General features: G+C 27.3%; 1 long non-coding RNA gene and 1 other non-coding gene across 2 annotated transcripts; both read right to left on the bottom strand.

Annotated features, from left to right (window-relative positions):
• Positions 1-1,244: 1,244 nt before the first annotated feature.
• LOC121174290 (uncharacterized) lies at positions 1,245-2,917 on the bottom strand. The gene is made up of 2 exons (XR_005890281.1): positions 1,982-2,917; positions 1,245-1,894 (listed from the first exon to the last, which is right to left on the bottom strand). It is a non-coding gene; the product is annotated as an uncharacterized lncRNA (long non-coding RNA).
• On the bottom strand, positions 2,236-2,363 carry MIR4414A (microRNA MIR4414a). The gene has a single exon (NR_048762.1). It is a non-coding gene; the product is annotated as a microRNA MIR4414a (primary transcript).
• Positions 2,918-18,132: the final 15,215 nt, after the last annotated feature.

The following is an 18,132-nucleotide window of genomic DNA, read 5'->3' as shown; positions in this document are numbered from 1 at the left end:
GAGTGTCGAATGATTAGGACACAATTAATTTTTCTTATTCAACCAAAAGTTTATCAGAGTTATGTGTTTGAAAACAATATATTCAACATAAATACTATCAAATTCTTTTAAAATAATAAAATTTGATGAGTCACACATCATAACATCATAATAATTCTCTCTTTTCTAATTTTATAATTTTTAATAAATTTTAATCAATTAAAAATATTAAGTTTAAAAAAGTGTGATAAAAAAATATTTCTAACCCTTCTAAAAAATATTTAGTAAATTAAAATAATATTTTAATCAACTAAATTATATATAATTTATATTAAGATATATTATATAAAATTATTTTAAAATAAATAATAATATTATAATTGGGTTAAATTGATACTTTTGATTCTTAATTTTATTTTTATCATCATTTTAGTAATTTATCTTTAAAAGTTTATTTTGCTTTCTTATCCTTTTTTAAGGTCAAATTAATCCATTTGAAAAATATTTGTTTTTGATTTTGAGAAAATTTTGAGTACACTTTTAATTTTAATTGATTCAAAGCATAAAACTTATATCATTTGATTGACTTACATAAAAATTATAAAATCAAATTAATGTTCGACTAAAAAGCAAACATAAACACGACAGAAATTGTGAGAATAAGAAAAAAAAAATTGAAATCTTATATATATTTTTTTCTTTTTTTTCATTTGACTTATTTTTTTCGAGACTTTTATTACGTTTAAAATTTTTTAATTTGAAATAACAGTTGAATTTTTTTATAAAAATATTGAATCTAATGAAAAAAAATACTTCTTGAATAAGTAAAAAAATAGTTTAAATTGAAAATAGTAAATTCACCAAAAACAAATTAAAAACAGTTACCTTTTAAAAAAAAGAACCTAATTTAAAAGATTAAAATCCAAGATAATTATATTAAAAGATTAAAAAATTCTTTAAAATAATGGAACAAAATATGATTTAACCTTTTAAAAGTAATATCAGGTTCTGAAAATTTTAGACTTGGAAAAAAAATATAACACATTGAATTAGGTTAAAATAACTGTGAACAGTACAAACTCTACCTCAAAAATCATTTAAATTTTTTCAGAATCTTATCCCGTCGAAAGTCGAAACCAACCTAGAACCGGGCGCATTGGAGAAACAGGCAGTGAACCGCTGGTCACAGCTATCAATGGGTCTCAGAAAAAGCTAAGGGATACACATTAATGGTATGTTTGAATGAGAGAAAAAAAAATAGGAAGCAAAGAAATCATCAAGTTCTTTTGATTTATTGTAGACAAAGAAAGAAAAAAAAAGGGCTTGCAGAGGTTAAGCTCCTGCTTCTCCTGGCTACTCCTTAGAACTGATGGTTTCCTTCAGCAGTTCCCTTCAACTTACTTGCAGGCAAGCAAAACTGAAGTCAAGGCTTCACCTACTACAATCTTATGGTCTTTTATTAGACCTCTTTTAGTCACAAGAAGAAATAAAATGCTACCGAACATATTAGATTTTCATGTTTGCAGTTAACTCAACAACTTGAGTTCAGTAGAGCAATGACAAATTAATTATATATAAACAAATTGGATTCACTGAACATTTCCGATCAAGCAATTATACACTGACCAGTAACCACCCCCAAAGAGTATAGCTAACATTAATTTAATCTGTATGGAATTATAACATGGTTGACATTAATTCTCGTGATGCAATCTGCTTTCAATTCAGGTCTTGTTCAACAGCTGGGGATTTGTGTTTGAAGAATCTCAAAAGTACCACTTTGACATTGTCCTACATTAAGCAGATCTTGCACTAGAAAGTTCGACTTTGCCTCCACTTCTCCCATCAGCCGTTGGAGATATTGCTCCTTTACAATAGTAGGTTCCAATCTTAAACTTTGGACCACCCAGGTTTTCTGCAAATAAGTATACAAGATGAGTCTTCTATTTCGTGTAAAATGTACCACTATTAAAAAAGGGAAAACTATATATAATAAGTGCACCTCAATTTCACATAGGAAGATAATGTAACATTCAGCTCTTCTACAATGCAAAAATTAATCAATTGAACTTTTCTGTAAATATATAGCTCGGCTCTTAGTATCTATGTTAGAAAATTTCACACAAAAACTGCGTACACTACAATAACATTAACTAAGCTATTAAAAAGAAAACAATATCCTGAAGAAAAGCAAGTATGTATGAGTGAAGGATGTAGGAGACGAAGAGGCCCCTTCAGTCCAAGACGTGACAGTCACGACTGAATGCAGCTCCCGCATCGTTGGATCAGAAGCACACCACCTTAATTACATGGCGTGAGTGCCGAACATCAATCTATCTTAATGGTGAACTCTCGAGCCAACGAGTCAGCAGCTGAGTTTCAGTCATTTTTCACCGACTCGGACTGGACTGAAGTGAGCCCCTTCCATATCTTCCACCAATCCTCGAACACAACCCTACTCTAATTATCCAAGAAACAACTAATTACTATCTTTCGCAAGGCTATTATTGTAGGCCATGCTTGTATCTGAAGCATTACAACACTCAAACACAAACAAGCAAGGAAGAAGTATAATATAGATCTTAATTATTGATCCATCACATGAAGCATAGTGGCATAGTATAGTCACCCATCGACAAGCAACCTAGCCCTAGTGGCATAAATATCTTGTGGAGAAAGCAATTCCTGTCTAGGTTATTTGAACAAGAAAGCTGTATAGATAGCTAGGGCAATTTTTTTTTAAAAGAAAACAAAGATAGCTAGGGCTTTTGAGTTAGAATTGTGTCTGAAAGGGAGAAAGATGGAGGAGGATAGGCATGTTTAGACAGTACGAGGAAAGGGAGGGGGGGATGTTTAAATATTAAATAACAAAAGGCATGGGATATTTTGGGACATGCAAATCTAAAAGCAGCCTGAGGTGGAGATTTTGGATCAGGCATTGAATGATAATAGTGTTGAAGTGAGGCCTTTTCAATTCAAGAAGACAAAATCTCTCTTGGTATCGTACACTTGGTTATATCTAATCAAACAGCTGGATGGCTTAGCATTATTTGTGGCATTGCACAGCTGTCTTAATTGCCCTTGCACTACTAGTCTGCCTGCCAGGTCTTTGCTATACTAGTGGGTGGGTTCTTCAGACCCTATGATTTCTTGGTAACCCTAGCCAACTATGCATTGTACTTTTATATCCTCGATTTAATTATTCATAAGAATATGTATAAGAAGAATACTGGAACGATAAATACCACTAATATACTACTTAAGCTTTGTCAATGAGTTTGCATATATATGTGGATTTTAATTTAATTTAACTCATAAATATCAGTGTCTATTTGAAGCATTACAATGTTCACATTCTTAATGTAACTAATTTGCAGTATGTTAGGGAAGTGTCTGCACTATGCAGTGAGATAGGATGTTTCGTATTAAATAGGTTTTTTCTTGAACTAAGTTTTATGATTAAGTTAGTTCTGTTTCATTTTTAATTAATACGATATTACAACTTATTCAATTGTGATGTTAGATCAGTGATATATATGCTAGCTGCATTTTCATTTTTAGATTTAAAACTTTCAAAATAAAAGGATAGAGTGTTGGCAATTACTTACAGAAATCTATACATACAAATTATCAAGCATCTTTCCGTTGACAACACCACCCGCACGAGATTCTTAATATTGTGGGTGTTTAATTTGACGCTGAGGAATTGATTTTGAGTTTAAAGTTAATTTTAAATATATTTTGTTATGTTTAGTTTTATATTAGAGAAGAATTTAAAATTGATTTTAAATTTCAAACTAATTCTGGACGTTAAAATTTTGTATTAAATTTTATTAAAACATTCAAACATAAATTACGTCATTTTAAAATTAATTTTAATTAAAATTAAATTTATAAAATCAATTTTATTCGAAATCTATTTTAGTAACCTCCATCCAAACATACAAATAATTGGTATTGCTGCAACTAGATGTTATTGTGCGTTACAAACTGCATCGAGAGTTTCAACTCCTGGTGCCCTCGCTGCTATCTTTTCCTTGCCTGTTATCCGGAGAAAAGAGGGGAAAAAAACAGGAAAAGAAAATAAAACACTGTAATTGTTATCTCCTAGCTAAAAAAAATGATAATCTGAAATTAAGCTGAAAGAAGGTGGCTCGTGGCTGGGTTTGCAAAGTACTATTATTAGAGAAGAAGGGCCTCGTCAACTCGTCACGTAGCTAGTTGCAACTTACAAAGAAGCAAATAAGAGGACCACCTTTCTCTTTGTAAGGTGAAATTTCAACCCCCTTTCGTCATCAATATTGTTAAGAAAGTGCTATGTGAACAAAATGCTAGAGTGTATTAATGGATCACAGATTTGCATCAAGATTTTATTGGCCCAGCAAATGATTGCAAATAGAATATAAGTTTAATAATAATCGGATATTACAGTGTAAAATAAAATAATTCAATGATGATCATTCTGCCACAAATTTTAGTTGATAGAATAATTTTGATAAAATCAATGAACTTATTATAAATACTAATTTTTTTATTAAATGATAACGTAAAAATATTTTATACAATAAATATATAATTTTTTCTCATAATATGTGACAAGTATTAATTATTATTTTTATTAAAATACTCTTAATTATTTTACCATAACAGCTATAAATTAATAACCAAACTCATTATTTTTCTTTGCACCACTTAAGGTGAGTCTTTTTTACAGCTATGCGGCTATGCCTCATACAACCTATTGTTCCATGATGGAATCACACATGAAATCAGAATTTATTTTTAATCTCATGGGTAGCTTTTTTATTATTATTTAATTTCGTGGGCAGTGGCGCTCACTGCATTATTGAGTAGTTACATCATGGAAGGGTACTGCAGAGTATATAGTATGTGCAAATTTATTAGACTTTAAAAGTTAATATGAAAAGAAAAATTTAAAAGCCCAAATTTATTTGGCTGATACCCTTTAATGAAGAAAAGGGCTGGGTACTTTTTTGTCAAGTTGGGAAACTTTGTTGGTGGTATAGCCATTGATGTCTCAGAAGACTTATCAGGTAGTCTCACTCACAGTCTCATGGCCTGGACTTATGACTGATTGAATTAAGAAATCAAGGGAATCTTTTTTGTGCACACGTCTTGTCTTTTTACTCGCTTCCTTTCTTGTTTTTCCTCTATCTTTCGAGGTATTTTTTCTCTTACTTTTATGGCAATATGAACGACCAACTCACGATTAGGTTAATCTTCATGTTAGTTATATGTTAAAAACTGTGTGACATTCATTTGATAGGTAGTCAATCTTTTAAATGTAATAATTGAAATTGAAAGCGTGATTATGTATGTATATAATAACATGTTTGGCCTGATGGTAAAGATCAGCCTAAATCAATTATGAAATCATAATAAGTATAAAATAAATATAATTGTTTTGAAAAAATCATAATAATATTGTGATTTGGAAGTAATTATCATAATTTTAAAAGATATACAAACATGCTATGAAACTCTAATAATTCGAACAAACAAAGACGATTTTTACATGTTAAAAGTAATTTTAATAGCATGTTAGTTGTAAAATACTATTATATCTCTAAAGGAATTATTAGAGTAATTGAATAATTTATAAGTTATTTTTATCAAAATAAGTTTATTTGATATACGTAGTAATTTATTTTTCATCAGCTATCTCAAGTAATTTATTAAAATAAGTTGCTTGAGGTAGCTTATAAAAAATGATAAACTAGTTTATAGAAAATAAATTAGCTTAAAAATTACTAACTTTTTTTTTCAATTTTATATTTTTTATTCAAACTATGTTTTACCCTTTTATTTAATTTTAGAACTCTTTAAATTTTTTTTACTGTTTGAAAAACTTCTCTTATCTTATCAATTTTATATGCACATGATAATTAACTCTTATCGTCATATTATTCCTCAAGCATATAAATTATTTAAATCATATCAACTTTATAATTATTTATTCAACTATTTTTTTATTTTTTATTAATTATCTGACCCAATTTAAATGAAATTTCAAATATATATGATTAGTTTTGAATAAAATGTCTTATTTATATCATGTTTCATAATTATACAAGCGAAACACTTATACATCCAATATATTCTGTATAAATAGAAATATAAATAATCAAGAAAATTATAAAGGAAAAAGCACTTTTTAATTTTTGTTTTAAAATAATGTTATTAATAGAGTATTTAAATATGAAAAAATGTTTTTAAGAATTATAACTCTAATTAATTTTATTTCATTTTATTTTATTTTCTGAAAAAAAAGAAAAAAAAATTAAGTTTAAACAATATGAGTAAAATCACCAAATATTTATTATTTTCTTATAATACAAAATCTAAAAATCATTACCCTACTTTTAAAGAATATAAGTTATTAAAAATAAATTCAACTCTACAGAAATATTAAATATGTCATTCTACATCATTTGATATTTATTAATTAATTTTATTAATCACTTTCAATTAAATCAACTAGTATATAAACTTTTTGTTAAATTTTATTGCTTATAAGCTTTCAACTAGCTTATAAGTTTCTTACCAAACATAACCTAATAAAAAATAAACTTTTTTTCAAGAATTGTGAGGCAATTATAAGACTCATTTTAATTAGTTCTTGGGGGTTATACCATTAAATCCTTTTAAAAAAGATTGTACCACTAAAGGGATTTTTTTGAAATTCTAAAATCTCATGTGACATTATAAAATCCACCGAAACTAACTTAAGCGATTTCACCATAGCTTGACCGTTAAAAGTTACAATACATGTCTAATAAAATTCAAGGTCAAAACCATGAAATAAAAAAGTAGTTTGCTTTAGTATAATAAAAAATCATAGATAAAAACTCTTAACAGCATATGTGTATTAATAATTTTTTATTAGGAAATATACGTAAAAATCCTTTACAATCTATTATAATATTCGGATATAGGACAATATCCATGATGAATTGATAGACCACTTGACCAAACAGGCCCAGAAGCCCATGATGTAACAACAAACAGGCCCAGAAGAGTCACATGGGAGCCTATTAGGATAAAGGACTACGACTAACTGTCTTAAATTAAACTTAGTCCCTCTTTAGGAATTACGCTTCCTTGTTGTGAATTCGATTATTCTAGAAGTTTCTTGTATCAGAAAATGAAGAACCTGGAACGGTGGATGGTGCCCTAGTATAACTAGGGTTAGCTGCTTGTATGTCTAGGTCAGACCTTGACGTAATGAACATATGATCAATTTTATTCACCAATATTATTGCTTTGATTAAATATAATTGGAAAATGTTTAAGACACATCCATTATCTTATAAGATATTTAGAGATAGAAAAACAGAAAAAAAATATAAATATAATATGATTTATGATGTAATAAAAAAAGAAAAATAGAAAGAAATAATAAATATTAGTAAAGTATTTAAAATAAATGAATGTTTATGTATCATTACTCAACATAATGTTTTTTTTGGAAATCTCATTCTTTCTCAAACCGAAATACTTGATTGGAAGATACTTAGGATATTATATATTTTCTTTGGACTCATATATAAGTACACATTATTAATTTTATATTAATTAAAAAAGTTAATTGATATCATTTGATTTTTTTAATCTTAACTAAAAAATAAGGTTATTTTTAAAATATTCTTTATTGGAATACGTTATCATAAATAAAATGAATCATTAAAAATATAATTAAAATCAAATAAAAAAATATTTAAAAAATAATAATATTAAATATAATAAATTTATTTATATTTAAGTCTAACATATAAGATCGTTTTTTGTTTATATACAGATAAAAGGGAGTGTGATCCTTTCAATCATGAACTAATGGTCATTTTAAGATAGGCCTTACTTTAGCTTGTGATGAAAGTGAGAGGAATATATATAGTATGCTTCTCTCATTGAAAGTGGTGAGAGCATTTTCCATACTTCATGCATCAATATCATTCATCGTAGTCAATTTTGGATATCAAATCATGGCATTTTCGCATTTGTGATTTGTCACTTCTTATTGGTTTGGGCTACTGATATAAAAAAGTTTGATTATTTTGGGACTAGATGGCTACTAATTGTTAGGGAGTTGTTTGGGAAACCCAACATTTTTGTTGGGGCACCCAGCAACTTTTCAAAATATCGAAAAAGATCCTTATAGTATTTTCGGTTACAAATAGCAGCTACATTTTTCCATTTCTGCAGCGTCATTTTTCTTTCGCAAATTTTCCATAACTTAGTGTAAGTTGTTTTCGTTAAGGATGGTTTGGAAGCGTATTTGATCTCCGATGGTGTACATGATTTTTTTTTAGTACACAGTGATTTTTAATCGATTTTCGTTGTCGGAAAATGAAAGGAGTGTAAAAAAAAAAAGTTGACGTACGTACGGATTACAATTTTTTTTAATAAAAAAACCAAAAAGAACAAAAATTTTGCAATGATAAAACAAATGAATTCACATAATATTTTAAGGATTAATTTTAATTCAGTTATTGCTTAAATTTAGTTATTAATTTTAATTTACTAATTGGTTAAATTTAGCAATGATAAAATTTAATTTAGTCATTAATTAAAAATAATTTATTTCAAAAACATGACCAATTTTTTTCAAAAATAATGGGATAATATTAGACATTACAAAAAACTATTATATATAAGTTGCAACAAATTTAGAATCAACACATGATAAAACAATTATTATAAGACAACTATTATATAAATAAATTGTTCAGAAGTAATTAAAATTTTCATAGTAACTAAAATGTTTGAAATCCTAAAATGTTTATAAACATGGTCAATAAAGCACACAATTAAGGGTGGGATCAATGAATTCAAAAACGATTTCCATGTCACCTTTCAAGGACAAGGTTTCGCATAAATGTTTCCATACAACTCCAATTTTAAGTGTCTTCCTCCAATGATGGAACACAAGCTGGCATTCTGCAACGTTCTCCAAGTGCAAATGAGTTTAACCTTTGTCTTTAAGAAAATAATACATGTTACTTGGAACGTCCTGATATTAAGAATAGTGTTATGTCAACAATTTATGTAATGAAATTTAAAACTTGAAAAATAAAGAAATGTTGACAACTAAATTAGGAAGTTGCTTACCAGACGGCTACAAGTAACTTTCTGCTCAGTGAGATAAACCTTGAAGGTGACAGAACCTGACACTTGATGGTATAAAGAGTCATCTTGGGAATGATCTGGGCAGACAACTGGTATTGAATATGGTAACAAAAAATGCACTCTTACCATAATGAGTTAAGGATACTAGATGACCTCCGGTCAACTGGTAAAAATCTCGTAGTGTTGTCCACCTTAGTACAATGACTGGTTGGTCCAAATCTTTGTTGTAGACAACGTTATGATAATTTCTGTCTTTGTCAACCAAATGTCATACGCCATCAAGTACGTCCTTCCACTTGATAGTTTATACCTTATTAACTTCGCCAAAAATCTACAATTTATATCACAAAATAAATTTAGTTAGTTACACGAAATAACAGAAAAATCATATGTTCATTAAATCAAAATGAACATGACCTGGTCCCTAGCGTGAACAGTATGAAAAAAAATCTTTGGTGGAGCCGCGACATTCTGCATCATGTTTGCCATTTCCCTCCATTCTCTGGGCTCTTTTGAATTGTTAATTCTGACATAATTAGCATTCAAACAATTAACAGACATTCAAGCAATTAAACAAGTTAACATTCAAGTAATTATATATTAATTCTTACTGGGCACATTCGCAAGAAGCTGCTCCAGTTCCTCGTTGTTGGTCCAACGTGATGACGAGGGACAAGAACATGACATTTTGAAATATATTTGACAAAATAATATTTTAGTATTTTTGTTCTACTAACATTTTCCTGTTTCTAATCTAATTTTTCTTCTCAAATCTAATGTTTGTTTTAAAAATCTAATATAATCTAATCCTACTAACATTTCTTAGATAAATTGAATAATAAATAAATCATTCATAAAATCAATAACAAACAAACTAAAATCAATATAAATATTTTTTGTTTTTCCTATTTTTATAATAAAAATAATTAAAAAAAACTCATATGGATTGACAATTTGTATGAACCATACAGATTGCTGATCCGTATGGCTCATCCGTATGGCAGAAACAAAACTTTTCACTAACAACAAAATTATTTTTTTTAAAAAAAAACATATACGGATTGACAATCTGTATGAGTTATACGGATTGCTGTTCTAATAAAAAAACAAAAATAGAAAGAAATAATAAATATTAGTGAACTATTTAAAGTAAATGAATGTTTATGTATCATTACTCAACATAATGCCTTCTCTAGAGATCCTATTCCTTCTGGAATACTTGATTGGAAGATACTCAAGATATTATGTATTTTCTTTGGACTCATATATAAGTACACATTATTAATTTTATATTAATTAAAAAAGTAAGTTGATATCATTTGATTTTTTTAATCTTAACTAAAAAATAAGGTCATTTTTAAAATATCCTTCATTGGAATATGTTATCATAAATAAATTGAATCATTAAAAATATAATTAAACTCAAATAAAAAAATATTTTAAAAATAATAACATTAAATATAACAAAATTAGTTAAATTTATTTACATTTAAGTGGAACATATAAGACCGTTTTTTGTTTATACAGAGATAAAAGGGAGTATAATCCTTTCAATCATGAACTAATGGTCATTTTAAGATAGGCCTTACTTTAGCTTGGGATGAAAATGAGAGGAATATATATAGTATGCTTCTCTGATTGAAAGTGGTGTGAGCATTTTCCATAATTCATGCATCAATATCATTCGTCGCAGTCAATTTTGGATATCAGATCATGGTATTTTTGCATTTGTGATTTGTCACTTTTGGTGGTTTGGGCTACTCATATAAAAAAGTATGATTATTTTGGGCCCAGATGGCTACTAATTGTTACTCGAGTAAAGGGTGTTGCTAGGTGCATCCAACATTATTGTCGATGCACCCAACAATTTAAGTGAAGTGGCAAAAATACCCTTCACTTAAATTTCAAATACCCTACTTGTACAGTGTTACTGTTCACATTCCATACGTCGTCGCTTCCTTTCCTTCTCCCTCCCTACGCGTTCGTCTTCTTCATTTGTTTTCTAGTCCCTGCGCCTTCGTCTTCTTGTTGGTTCTTCTTCGGCAGCGCCGCCATTGGCTGCTTCCCTTGTCGGCATTGAGGACCTGCGCCTTCATTCTCTAGTTCCACCATCGAGGTAAGCTTCGTTTTCCTTCTTTAATGGCTATTGCAGTTTAGTGTTATGCAACATATGGATCATCTGATCCGTATAACTCATACGAATCAAATGATTCGTATGTTGTCTTTAAATTATTTATATTTTTTAATAGTAAAAGTTTTTTTATATAAAAAGTATTATTTTGTTTTTGTTATTTAATGGTTTTTTTAAATAAAAAATATATCATTTTCTTTTTTGTTTGTAAATAGTTATTGTTTATGTTAAAAAAATATTGTATTTTGAATTATGATTTGAAATGGTTATTTTTTTTTGTAATTGTAAATATGTAAATTTGAATTTTGTTTCAAAAATAGGTATTGTTTGTGTTTTAAATAAAAATAGTTTATTTTGAATTATGTTTTGAAATATTTATTTATTTTAATTGTAAATATGTTAATTTTGTATTTGTTTTAAATAGTTTTTTTGTATGAAACATAAATATATTATTTTATTATTTGTTTGTAAATAGTTATTGTTTATTAGATAAATAAAAAAATAGTTTATTTTGTATTATGTTTTTAAATAGTTATTTATTTTAATTGTAAATATAATGAATTTGTTTTTCTTTTAACTATAAAATATTTTTTTTTATTTAGGAATGATTGTATTGTAATTGATTTAAGTATTGTTTGAATTTTGACCAAAAAATTTATGTATGTGAAAATTTGCAAATTGTGGTTAGAACTGTAGATTTATGACGAGCCTTAGGCAGAGTTATAGGAAGAGTCATAGGAAGAGAGGATAATCGTGATTTAGATGATGTTTTCCAACGGCGAAGGCCCACAACATCCGCACGTAGACAACAGGAAGTTATTGTTGTTGCTAAGGATGCTCCTCACGGGGATGACACAGCTGAAGAGGTATTTCAACATGTTGAACCCTATGTAATCTATATGATTTGTACGAATTATCTAATCCGTATGGTTTATACGAATTAGATAATCCGTATGTTTTAATTTAACTTACGGATTACATAATAAAACTTACGGATTATGTAATCTGTATATCATGCAAACACTGATTTTACGGTGTACCTTCGACTGACATCCGTTAACCAAACCAACCACCATCGAGGAACCTCCATAACACTTTCACCTTCAAAGCGACACCTCTCTCAACAATGAAAAACCAATACCAAACGAAGAAAGCGAACAAGAAAGCAGAGCATAAATGAAAAAACATTAAAAACCAAGTTATAAAGGAAGAAGAAAGTGCAGAGATATTTACGAAATTATATAAAATTTCTGGGTGCACAGACAATAACGCTGGTGCACCTAGCAACACCCTCGAGTAAAGCCTAAGTTTGACCAAAACTAGAGCCCGTTTAACTCTGAAGTTGGGCTTCTATTCGAGAGCAGGCCCCGACATGACTATAAAAGCCTATGATGAATTCATGGACTTCACTGTAAAAGCCTCTAAAACTAGTGCAAGAACAATATGCTACAGAATGGCTCATATACAGTAATAAATATTTTTCGATTAAAATCATGGTGATTAATAAAAAATAATAGTGCATTAAAAAATAGTTAAAATTATATAATACTAATATTTTAGCACGTCCATTATACAAAATAAATATTTATTTTCTACGACTAAAATTTATAATTAATATAAATAAATGTTATTAAATATATAAATTAAATTATAATTGAAATAAGTAATAAAAAACATTCCTAACATATAAATTATATTTTAAATGAATTTAATTAATATGTATTGATAATGTAAAATAAAATAGTTTTATATCATAATTCAATCACTAATAATAGTTAGTATGACTTTTAATTCTCATCCCTATTTGTAAGACATAGTCAACAATTTTTTTTTGTCTTTTATTTCTCTCCCATGGAGATTGAAGAAGATGAGTAAATTTTCAATAAATTTAAGGATAAATTTTTCAAAAATATTATAATTATAGGCCGATTTAATGCTAACCAAATTAACTAAATTTTTTAATAAACATAAATTAGTCAACTATGCTCTATAATTAAGAATGAAGATAATAGTTATTATAAAAGTTAACTAACTTAGTGATTTTCGATTAAATAATAATATAAAATTATTTTATATTATTAGTGTAGAGTTTACTTTTCATTTTAGATTTATGATAAATAATTTGTGTCGTGATACATTATTATTTTTAATTATTAATATTTTTAAAAAAATATTCAAATTTAAATTAAAACTAAAATGGTTGGAAAGGATAGATCCAAAAAAATAAGAAATTAAATTAAAACATTTAGTTAATATTAAAAGTTTAAAATAATATATCATATGTATGTTAGGCATATTTAAATTTTGAAGATAATATATATATATATATATATATATATATATATATATATATATATATATATATATATATATATATATATATATATATATATATATATATATATATAATTATAATTTTGCTGATGAATTTATAAAAACTAAGTTTTATGTACAATTATTCATCACATGAAATTGATATAACTTATACCCTCTTCACATAAACAAAAATGTTTTAGTTCTGCGCCTGGGAGGCAAATTTGACTTTTTTACCAAAAGGGATATTTTTAAGGGTTATTTCTCAATTGGGGGTAAGTTTTAAAAAATTACCTTAAATGAGATAAGTCCTAACATGTGTTATGACTTCTAAGTTAAAAGTCATAACAGACTTTCTATTTTTTTTAATCAAAGTCGTAATTTTACAACTTCAGTTAATTATTTTTTACGACTTCAAAGTTATAAGGAATTTCTTTTTTGTTTTACGACTTTAAAGTTGTAAAACCTTTTTTTTTTTGTTTACAACTTTGAAGTCGTAAATCACTTTTTTAAAAATGTTTAAGTTTTTCTTTAGATTTATAATTATTTTAGGTTTATTTTTTTTTAAATAAATTTATAATAAATAATATTTATTTGACTTATTAATAGTATATTTTTTATGGTTTCATTTTATATGTTTTTAATTTATTTTAATGTTTTATTATTTAAAATATGTTATTATATTTTTAATATTGTTTTATTTAAATGTTTTTGTTTATTTAAAATTTAGATAATCTATTAATAAAACTACATAATGAAATTAAAAGGAGATGCTAAAAATTTGAAACACTTTAATTTTAAAATTGATGACATTTAAATGAAAATTACACATTTTTTTAAACTAATAACGAGATGATATCTCACAATGAGTTCTTCTAGATATGCGTCTCGATCTCTCATCTTGTTGGACGAGATTGTTGTCCTCTTGATCTACTACTTGTATCTCCTCTTGTTCTAGGATGCTCACGTGTAATTGTGTGTTGTTGTTGAGGAACATGATCACTCCCGTTGTCATCATCATCATCGTTATTGTTGTTATCCTCCTCCTCCTCCTCCTCATTTTCATGACCCATGTCATGCATTTGAGTAGGTAATGATGATGATAACAAAAAATCTGTGGTGGTAGATTATATGTAGATGGTGGAGTGTTGAAAGTGGTGACAAACATTTGTGAGGGACCATAAAAACATTTGAGGTAGAAGGGACTTAGAAATGAGTGTTGAGACATATGTGATGAGAACTCTACTGGTGGAAAACTTTGTTGACATCCTTGAGACGCGTATCGAGAAAAGGTTGCTAATTGATGTCGTGCTTGTGATGGATGATGTTGAGACATAAATCCAGGAACATGCACTGGAGGTACATTGGGTTCTGCATATGATTGATGTTGGTGATGACCAGGATAATACTATGATTCAAATTTACAAAGTTAGAAATAATAACGAATAATAATATTAATAATTTTTTAAAATTGTAAAGTAGATTTACAATATAAGTAGATAGTGCTCCTTCACACGATATATATCGTCTAGTTTGACGTATATACCATTGCATATATTCTAAATTTTCATTCAAAAGACCTTGGACCATTTCACCATGAACAAGCAACAAATTGGTTGGATTAAATTCTTAAGAGTAAATGGACTCGGGTCTACCATGAAGGAAAACGGTATGACCAATTACTCACTTAGTCAATGAAACATTTAATAAAATAAATGATTCATTTGTTACTAATGACATCAAAATCATGAATATGATAAATGCAAGACATAGGTACTCTGAAGACGTATATGTCATGATGCAAGAAAATCAACACATTGCTACCTCGCATTATGTTCGCATGTATGTTCGAGAAATAGAGGAGTTTGAGGTTCAATAAATTGCAAATACGCGACTTGGTCAACAAGTAATGACACACACTGTTAAATTGAATGAATGGTCGTGTGATTGTAGACACTTCGACTACCTAACTTGCATGCAATTGCAGCGTGTGCTTTTTGCAATTTAAATTGTGATGACTTTGTTGACCCTGTATACAAGTTGAAAAATATGTTCAAAGTTTATCGACATCACTTTCATTCCCTTGAGAGTGAAGACACGTGACCTCAATATTTTGGTCCACATTTTATGTCTGGTCCTTTGAAACGACGACAGACATCAGATAGGCTAGTCACTACTTGAATACATAATGAGATTGACGAACCAATTCCAAATAGGTATAAGAAATGCTCATTATATAAAAGTGAAGGATATAATCGTGCTAGCTGTCTATAAAAACAAGTACATGACTAATATAGCTTGTATTTTTTATGTTTTTCTTTCACTTGTATTGTGGATTTTATATTAATGTATTAATTATGTTATTTTTAATTTTATCATGTATTTTTATTAATAGATTATCTAAATTTTAAATAAATAAAATATTTAAATAAAATAATATTAAAAATATATAACATATTTTAAATAATAAAACAATAAAATAAATTAATAACATATAAAATAAAACCATAAAAATAGATATTATTAATAAATCAAATTAATATTTTTATTATACATTTAAATAATTTTTTTAAAAAATAAGAAAAAGACCCATAAAAGAAAAAAAAACTTAAACATTAAAAAAAAAGTGGTTTCCAACTTCACAGTAGTAAAAAAAAAAGATTGTATGATTTTAAAGTCGTAAAAAAAATAAAATTTAACTAAAATCGTAAATAATTTTATGACTTTAGTTAAAAAAAATAAAAAATTGTAACACTTATTATGACTTATCCTTTTAAGTAATCTTTTTAAAACTTATCTCCAATTGAAAAATAACTATTAAAAATATCCCTTTTGGTAAAGAAAACGAGCAAATTCTGCCGTAGATGCTTTAGTTAAGTTTATATATATATATATATATATATATTATAATTATAAGTTAAGTTCTGCTTTAGGTTTTTTTGTTTTCACCTGATTTTCTTCGGATTCCTTTTTCTGTGGATGCTGCCATTACTGCTCATGTTAGATGGCTAGCTTGTTTGTTTGGCCTTAGGACATTTTCACAAAAAAGTATGCTTTATAGTCTCTTACTAAAATCTTATTTTTGCATTTACATCCAATCCAACTCCGAATTGCCAAATATCAAACCCTGATTATTTCTGCACCTTAGAAAATGCAGATTGCAGATAAACTCTTTTTTTCTTCTTATTTTTGGTGAAATAGAAAATGCAGATAAAAGAAGATTTGGATTGTCACACCCCACTGGCTGAAGATGAGATCAAAGCTGAGGGCCCAAATCATTGACCAATCCTAAGAAGATGCCCTGAAAAATAAAGTATATTATAAATAAAAAAATGCTCCTTTTAAATGAACGAGCCAAATTGCACGCCTCACGTCATTATCAAAGTGAAACAAGCAAAGTGCCCTTGGACCTCCCTCTAGCCACCATAGCCTAAGAATGCAAAGAATCTGTTCCAAATAAAAGAGAGAAAGAGAGGAATAAAAAGCTTTTACAAGAATAAAGTTATAACACTAACCGGAGATTACATTTCTTTAGATACATTTATTTTTTTTTAATATCACAGGTATCCTTTTTAATTTAAATAAACTGATCTTTTGAAAAAATGCATAGAAAACTCAAAACTTTATAAAATCGTTTTTTTTATTTAAAAATTAAAAATATTTTCTTTTGAAAAACAGAAACAGACGGCATATGGCGTAAGTGAAAAATATTCGTTGACTAAGGATATGCGAAGATTCGTAAGAAAAGCAAGCTTCACGCCTAGTTTATCACTACATCATTGCCAAAATATAAAAGTAATTTTTTATATATCCTTTTTAATTCTGAATATCCCGAGAATTAAACACTAATTTTTTGAAATATTAATATGATAAATGATATTTATATAATAAATTGCATAACAAAATATATAAGTAAACGAGAAAAAAAGGAGAAAAATTTGAATTTTAAATATAATAAATGATAAGATAGAAAGAAATACAAATAAAATACAATATTATATAAATTATTGTGCATTTATCATAACTCTATTAATATTGATTTTTGTTCACAATTAGTAATTTTCTGTATATACAGGCTAAAAAATAATTTTTTTAATCATATACTTAAAAAATATAAGATTATCAATCAATTCATCATAAAAAATACATCTATCTATTATTTATAACAAAAAAAGAATTTTGATTTCATATAGTTAGACGTTGTTATATAAAATTTAAAAATAACTTTCTAGGAATTTAGCATAATCCTATTCCTGTCGAGTCCAAAGTCCAAACAAGTCCTATTCACAGGCTGTGGTCCATTCATTCAAATGCAGAAAACGGGAGAATTTAGAAAAGAAATTCTTCTTTGACTTTAACATTTTACTGGACGGTATTTAACACAAACTATGTTGGACCGACGCCGATAAATGTTTTTTTTTTTTATGGAAATAAATAATAATAATAATACCAAACATGATTCAGTTCATAAAAATAAATTCATATTTCAAAAGGACGGGGTTTAATTCCTATTATGATGTGAAGATCTTATTAATAAAATTTCGAATGACAGAGAGAGAATG

This window comes from Glycine max, chromosome 20, assembly GCF_000004515.6.
Source record: "Glycine max cultivar Williams 82 chromosome 20, Glycine_max_v4.0, whole genome shotgun sequence".
NCBI lineage: Eukaryota > Viridiplantae > Streptophyta > Magnoliopsida > Fabales > Fabaceae > Glycine > Glycine max.
The sequence above is the reverse complement of the archived record's forward strand: the minus strand, read 5'-3'. Positions and strand labels throughout refer to the sequence as shown.